The following is a 7,500-nucleotide window of genomic DNA, read 5'->3' on the forward strand; positions in this document are numbered from 1 at the left end:
CCAATTATTGTGTGAGATAATGGGGTCAGGTAATACTCTATTTTGAATACTTGGACAAGCTGGTACAGCCTGAAGATAACACGAAAGGAAGTTCTTGAAATTTGATGTCGAAAAATAAGTATAAACAGATAGTTAATCATGTCGGTGAATGTATAAGAGAACGAAGGCCTGGGAAGGACTGTCCTACGCTGCTTAGGTCACAGTCGATGCTACCTTACTAAAGCTGCAGAGAATGGAGAACTGATTACGTGGGTCATGCTCAGCTTGGTGCAAGACGATAGAAGACTATTTTTCATTGAAATTGGTATGCTCTTGATCTTCCATGTGCTTCTGGAAAGTACTCAGCCACTGAAAGCGAGTAAGCAAATTTACTCGCTTTCCCTGCAACAAACGGGAACACGCACACACGCATGCACACACACACGCGCGTGCACACGCGCGATATATATTTCGACTTTAGCATGTACTCTTTGATGATAGTTAGATGAAAGTGCGATATAAATATCCCTTGACTAGATGTCCACTGGGACAGTAAATGTAACACTTAAAATATATGTCAATTGATTTAGCTCTCCCTCACGGAGGCTGCAATAACGGGCTTGTTCAGTCATGGCGTCGCTACGTAGACCCACTTATACGCGATCGATTGGGCTTTATAGGTCTCCCAGCGTTCTCAAGGCATGGCGCGATAAGGGCCAGGTTTAGATGAGCTAAAGTCTCCTGTTAACCTTCACGTGGGGCTCTTCCTATCCCAGGGGAAAACACAATAAATGTCTTGTTGCTTCAAGTGCAATTTTCAATTAACCGTACAATAGGTGATGATTCAATCGTATTTACTTAACCGGAAGTTGGAACCTGTGAATTCAGTTGTTTGAAAAAGGCATAAGATGGCTAGAGTTTATCACTACCGTCAGATAAACTACAAAATCATCTATTGATAATGATTATTAATTAATTGTGATCTAAAAGAAAGTCAATTAAAAAAACAGACCTATATTGTCTATGAGCACCATTAGATGGCAAAGATGTGTTCGTCGCTTTCCAAAAGAAAAATCGTTGTCATCTATATTTGCTTTTGAATAGAACTTTAATGTAACTTCAATTTCCTATCATGGGTAGAAAAAATTAAGTAGGAATTTCAGACATAATTTTGGTTAGTGCGTGTTGTTACGTATGACAAAGAGGAGGAGGACACATGCAAAATATACGTTTTTCAAAAAGCTTTTCAGAATTTAATGGATAAAAGGTTTGGCAGAAGCAGGGGCGTCTTCGTCTGTCTCGCGTCCCCTTGCAGGTTGGTATGTTGCTGTAGTTCTCCACATAATCTACCTTTTTTGTGCTACATTTATTTCATTAATAATAGAGTTATTCTCCTCTGTCTCGGGTCGGCATTGTACCGGAGGGAGAGGCAGCTGTGACGTCATATAAGATAAAGGGAGGGATATATTGTATATAACATTTATTTCATACACATATTCAGACGCAAAGAGAGTGATTACGTGATATCCCTCAATCTTATTTTGCAAAGGGAGATATAGGAATTAGCTGGGTATATTAGAACATTTATTTATTTATCTTATTAATTAAGAGAAGGGTTGATTTTTTGTTGCCTGTCCAAAATCCTACTCTCTAAATGAATTAGTTCTGGCTAAATGTGTTATGTTATTAAATACTAAATATAGTAGGTCATAATTGAAATGTCTTTTAGATAATAACTTTACCATAAATAATATTAAAATTATTAGGTAAATAGCAAAACTATTGAATAATCAGTTCATTTTCTTTTTATTACAGGATATTATGCAAAATATATAGATAAAAGAATACTGAAAACGGAATATTTCATAATTCATAACAAAACTTCCTCGTTCATAATTTAACGGGTAATAACTTCATTCTCTTTTCATGGATCACACACACACACACACACACACACACACACACACACACACACACACACACACACACACACACACACACATATATATATATATATATATATATATATATATATATATATATATATATATATATATATATATATATATATATATATATACATATTGATTACCTGTTATTATACTCCTGTTCTGAGAAATTATTTTTTGATAAAATCGAAGTAATTACTGCATGGCTTTCGTCCCATATTTGCCGGTGCCCACTTTGCCCACTCCCATATACGAGATCATAAGAGGTTTGTTAGCATCGCACATGAAGGTACTCTCTCGCAACCAGAGTATTTTCAAAACACTTCCGAGGTCGCAAACACATCTCCGCACGAGAGACATCAGCGGGAGCCCGAAACCACTCGTTACGCCGATCGTATCAACCCTCCTCATCTCATATCAGCCTCATAAATACCTTCAAGAGTTTGCAAATGTGACTGCTTTGTCGAAATCAATTTGCATGGACAACATATTTATGAGGCATAGTAACAGAAAAAAAACAATATTGCTAATGTGAATTAGGAATAGCCTTTGTCAATGCGTTGAGGCTACGGAAACGGTACATGTAAGGCTATGTAATCACACACCAACTTGAGTTTATCAGAAATTAAAAATCTAACACACCATCAAGTACGAATTTTGAATTAAATTGTATAACATCCATCAGTGTAACTATTTTCATTATAACATCAAATCATAATAGATATTAAAAAACAAAGGAGAGTAATATATAAGCACAAAGCTTAATTCCCTTGTATAAGATTATTATGGAAGCAATGAATCAACTTCCTGATGAAAAATTACTCAAACCAGTGTTTTATTGGATTATTTTGTAAACGCTTTTCTGTATCACAATATCTTAATGAAGTTCTATCGAAATGCTGTCGAGTGATGTTTCTGAAAAACAACTTTTAATTTTTACTATAAACGACCTGAAGGTAATGAGCAAGAGATAAAAATGGAGTGACAGACATATTAGGGGATATGTGTATGTAATTCTCTCTCTCTCTCTCTCTCTCTCTCTCTCTCTCTCTCTCTCTCTCTCTCTCTCTCTCTCTCTCTCTCTCTCTCTCTCTCTCTCTCGCTCGCTCGCTCGCTCGCTCGCTCGCTCTCAGTGCGCGCGCGCGCGTGTGTGTGTGTATGTATATATATATATATATATATATATATATATATATATATATATATATATATATATATATACATATATATATATACATACATACATATATATATACATATATATATATATATATATATATATATATATATATACATATATATAGATAGATAGATAGATAGATAGATAGATAGATAGATAGATAGATAGATAGATAGATAGATAGATAGTATATGTATATATATGTATATAGGTATTCATATATATGCATGTGTGTGTGTGTTTGTGTATATGTATGTGTGTGTGTGTGTGTGGGTGTGCGATATATTTATGTATATTGTGGAGTGTGCTAATTACCCAGAGGGCGTAGCACTCCAGTTGACACTCTTCCTGCGACTCCAGTGCGCACCTGAGTCACCTGCACGTGATTCCTATAGTTTACCCTACACCCGTTTTCTCTCCCCTTCGTTATGTGTTTACATTATTTTTGCAATTGTTGGTTTTATGGGTCCCACTTTTGGTTCAGCACTTTAAATTGCGTTTTTATGTTATTTAATCTTTAAACCCACTTGTGACCACCCGAAATAAGTGATCTATATTTCTGATTGAGACGTGACGTTGCATTTTTTTCTTAATCTTTATTTCAGTTTTACATCTTTTACTTCCTCTGAAGGTATATATTTTTTAACAGTTTTATTTTGTTTTTATGCATTTTAGAACATCTGAAGTCTTGATTTGACGGTCTCATAATTTAGTCGAGGATTTATCACTCCCATGACGTATTTTTTTTTTTTTTTTTTTTTTAGCAAGCGTGTTCTTATTTTTCTGAACTTATTTTACTGGTTTGATACAAGGTATTATTTTATTATTTTAATTACTTTTTATGTTTATTTTTCATGTTTCCTTTTAATATTCTAACAGTAATATTGCAGCACGTGTTGGTGTTGATTTTTTTGTTTTAACGTTCCTTTTCATATTTAATTTAATGTCTGCCTTTCATTTTACGTCGGATTTTATTTTTACCATACTTTTAATCAACTTTTACTCAAACCCTGACTCGTTCTCTACTCGTTCTCTCCTCGTTCTCTCACTCATTCTCTCACTCATTCTCTCACCCATTCTTTCCTCGTTCTCTCACTCATTCTCTCATCGTTCTCTCACTCATTCTCTCACTCATTCTCTCACCCATTCTCTCCTCGTTCTCTCGCCCATTCTTTCCTTGTTCTCTCGCTCATTCTCTCGCTTACTCTCTATTCGTTCTCTCACTCATTTTCTCCTCGTTCTCTCACTCATTCTCTCCCCGTTCTCTCACTCATTCTCTCCTCGTTCTCTCACTCATTCTCTCCTCGTTCTCTCACTCATTCTCTCCTCGTTCGCTCACTCATTCTCTCCTCGTTCTCCCACTCATTCTCTCTTCGTTCTCTCATTCATTTTCTCCTCGTTCTCTCGCTCATTCTCTCCTCGTTCTCTCACTCATTCTCTCCTCGTTCTCTCACTCATTCTCTCCTCGTTCTCTCACTCATTCTCTCCTCGTTCTCCCACTCATTCTCTCCTCGTTCTCTCGCTCATTCTCTCCTCGTTCTCTCGCTCATTCTCTCCTCGTATTCTCACTAATTTTCTCCTCGTTCTCTCACTCATTCTCTCCTCTTCTCTCTCTCATTCTCTCCTCATTCTCTCACTCATTCTCTCCTCTTCTCTCTCTCATTCTCTCCTCATTCTCTCACTCATTCTCTCCTCTTCTCTCACTCATTCTCTCCTCATTCTCTCTCTCATTCTCTCCTCGTTCTTTAGCTCTTTCTCTCACTCATTCTCTCCTCGTTCTCTCGCTCATTCTCTCCTCGTTCTCTCACTCATTCTCTCCTCGTTCTCTCACTCATTCTCTCCCAGTTCTCTCACTCATTCTCTCGCTCATTCTCTCCTCGTTCTCTCGCTCATTCTCTCCTCGTTCTCTCACTCATTCTCTCCTCGTTCTCTCACTCATTCTCTCGCTCATTCTCTCCTCGTTCTCTCACTCATTCTCTCGCTCATTCTCTCGCTTATTCTCTCCCCGTTCTCTCACTCATTCTCTCCTCGTTCTCTCACTCATTCTCTCCTCGTTCTCTCACTCATTCTCTCCTCGTTCTCTCGCTCATTCTCTCCTCGTTCTCTCACTCATTCTCTCCTCGTTCTCTCACTCATTCTCTCCTCGTTCTCTCACTCATTCTCTCCTCGTTCTCTCACTCATTCTCTCCTCGTTCCCTCACTCATTCTCTCCTCGTTCTCTCACTCATTCTCTCCTCGTTCTCTCACTCATTCTCTCCTCGTTCCCTCACTAATTCTCTCCTCGTTCTCTCGCCCATTCTCTCCTCGTTCTCTCACTCATTCTCTCCTCGTTCTCTCACTCATTCTCTCCTCGTTCTCTCACTCATTCTCTCCTCGTTCTCTCACTCATTCTCTCCTCGTTCTCTCACTCATTATCTCCTCGTTCTCTCACTCATTCTCTCACTCATTCTCTCCTCGTTATCTAGCTCATTCTCTCTTCGTTCTCTCACTCATTCTCTCCTCGTTCTCTCACTCATTCTGTCCTCGTTCTCTCACTCATTCTGTCCTCGTTCTCTCACTCATTCTCTCCTCGTTCTCTCACTCATTCTCTCCTCGTTCTCTCACTCATTCTCTCACTTATTCTCTCCTCGTTCTTTAACTCATTCTCTCGCTCATTCTCTCACTCATTATCTCCTCGTTCTCTCACTCATTCTCTCCTCGTTCTTTCACTCATTCTCTCGCTCATTCTCCCCCCGTTCTCTCCCTCATTCTCTCTTCGTTCTCTCACTCATTCTCTCCCCGTTCTCTCACTCATTTTCTCCTCGTTCTCTCGTTCATTCTCTCCTCGTTCTCTCACTCATTCTCTCCTCGTTCTCTCACTCATTATCTCCTCGTTCTCTCGCTCATTCTCTCCTCGTTCTCTCACTCATTATCTCCTCGTTCTCTCACTCATTCTCTCCTCGTTCTTTCACTCATTCTCTCCTCGTTCTCTCGTTCATTATCTCCTCGTTCTCTCGCTCATTCTCTCCTCGTTCTCTCCCCCATTCTCTCTTCGTTCTCTCACTCATTCTCTCCCCGTTCTCTCACTCATTTTCTCCTCGTTCTCTCGTTCATTCTCTCCTCGTTCTCTCCTCGTTCTCTCACTCATTATCTCCTCGTTCTCTCACTCATTCTCTCCTCGTTCTTTCACTCATTCTCTCCTCGATCTTTCACTCATTCTCTCGTTCATTCTCTCCTCGTTCTCTCACTCATTCTCTCCCCGTTTTCTCACTCATTCTCTCCTCGTTCTCTCACTCATTCTCTCCTCGTTCTCTCGCCCATTCTCTCCTTGTTCTCTCATTCAGTCGCACCTCGTTCTCTCGCCCATTCTCTCCTCGTTCTCTCACCCATTCTCTCCTCGTTCTCTCACTCATTCTCTCCGCGTTCTCTCACTCATTCTCTCCTCGTTCTCTCACTCATTCTCTCCTCGTTCTCTCTCATTCTCTCCTCGTTCTCTCACTCATTCTCGCCTCGTTCTCTTACTCATTCTCGCCTCGTTCTCTCACTCATTCTCGCCTCGTTCTCTCACTCATTCTCTCCTCGTTTTCCCACTCATTCTCTCCTCGTTCTCTCGCTCACTCTTTCCTCGTTCTCTCGCTCATTCTCTCCTCGTTGTCTCGCTCATTCTCTCCTCGTTCTCTCGCTCATTCTGTCCTCGTTCTCTCGCTCATTCTCTCCTCGTTCTCTCGCTAATTTTCTCCTCGTTCTCTCGCTCATTCTCTCCTCGTTCCCTCGCTCATTCTCTTCTCGTTCTCTCGCTTATTCTCTCCTTGTTCTCTCACTCGTTCTCTCCTCGTTCTCTCGCTCATTCTCTCCTCGATCTCTCGCTCATTCTCTCCTCGTTCCCTTGCTCATTATCTCCTCGTTCTCTCGCTCATTCTCTCGCTCATTCTCTCCTCGTTCTCTCGCTCATTCTCTCCTCGTTCTCTCGCTCATTTTCTCCTCGTTCTCTCGCTCATTCTCTCCTCGTTCTCTCGCCCATTATCTCCTCGTTCTATCGTTCTCTCGCTCATTCTCTCCTCGTTCTCTCGCTCATTCTCTCCTCGTTCTGTTGCGGAAGGACTCTAGAAAAGGAAAAGCAACACCCTAAATAGATTCTCTTCATTTTTTTTTCTTTTCTTTTTTTTTAAGAGGAGTGAACGGGACCCCTGATCTCACTTAGTCCCTAAGCCTCTCCTGCCTCACGGGAGATAAATCGGGCTCCTCTACACAGATTGGCACCTGACCTAAGCTCGGTGTATACCTTACAATATGTACATACATATATGTGTATATATTTTTATATATGTAACCATGTATGTATAATGTATGTGCATACATACATATCTATAAATATATACTTATTGATATAAATATGAATATATGTATATAGGT

Source organism: Penaeus vannamei, chromosome 13 (genome assembly GCF_042767895.1).
Source record: "Penaeus vannamei isolate JL-2024 chromosome 13, ASM4276789v1, whole genome shotgun sequence".
Classification (NCBI taxonomy): domain Eukaryota; kingdom Metazoa; phylum Arthropoda; class Malacostraca; order Decapoda; family Penaeidae; genus Penaeus; species Penaeus vannamei.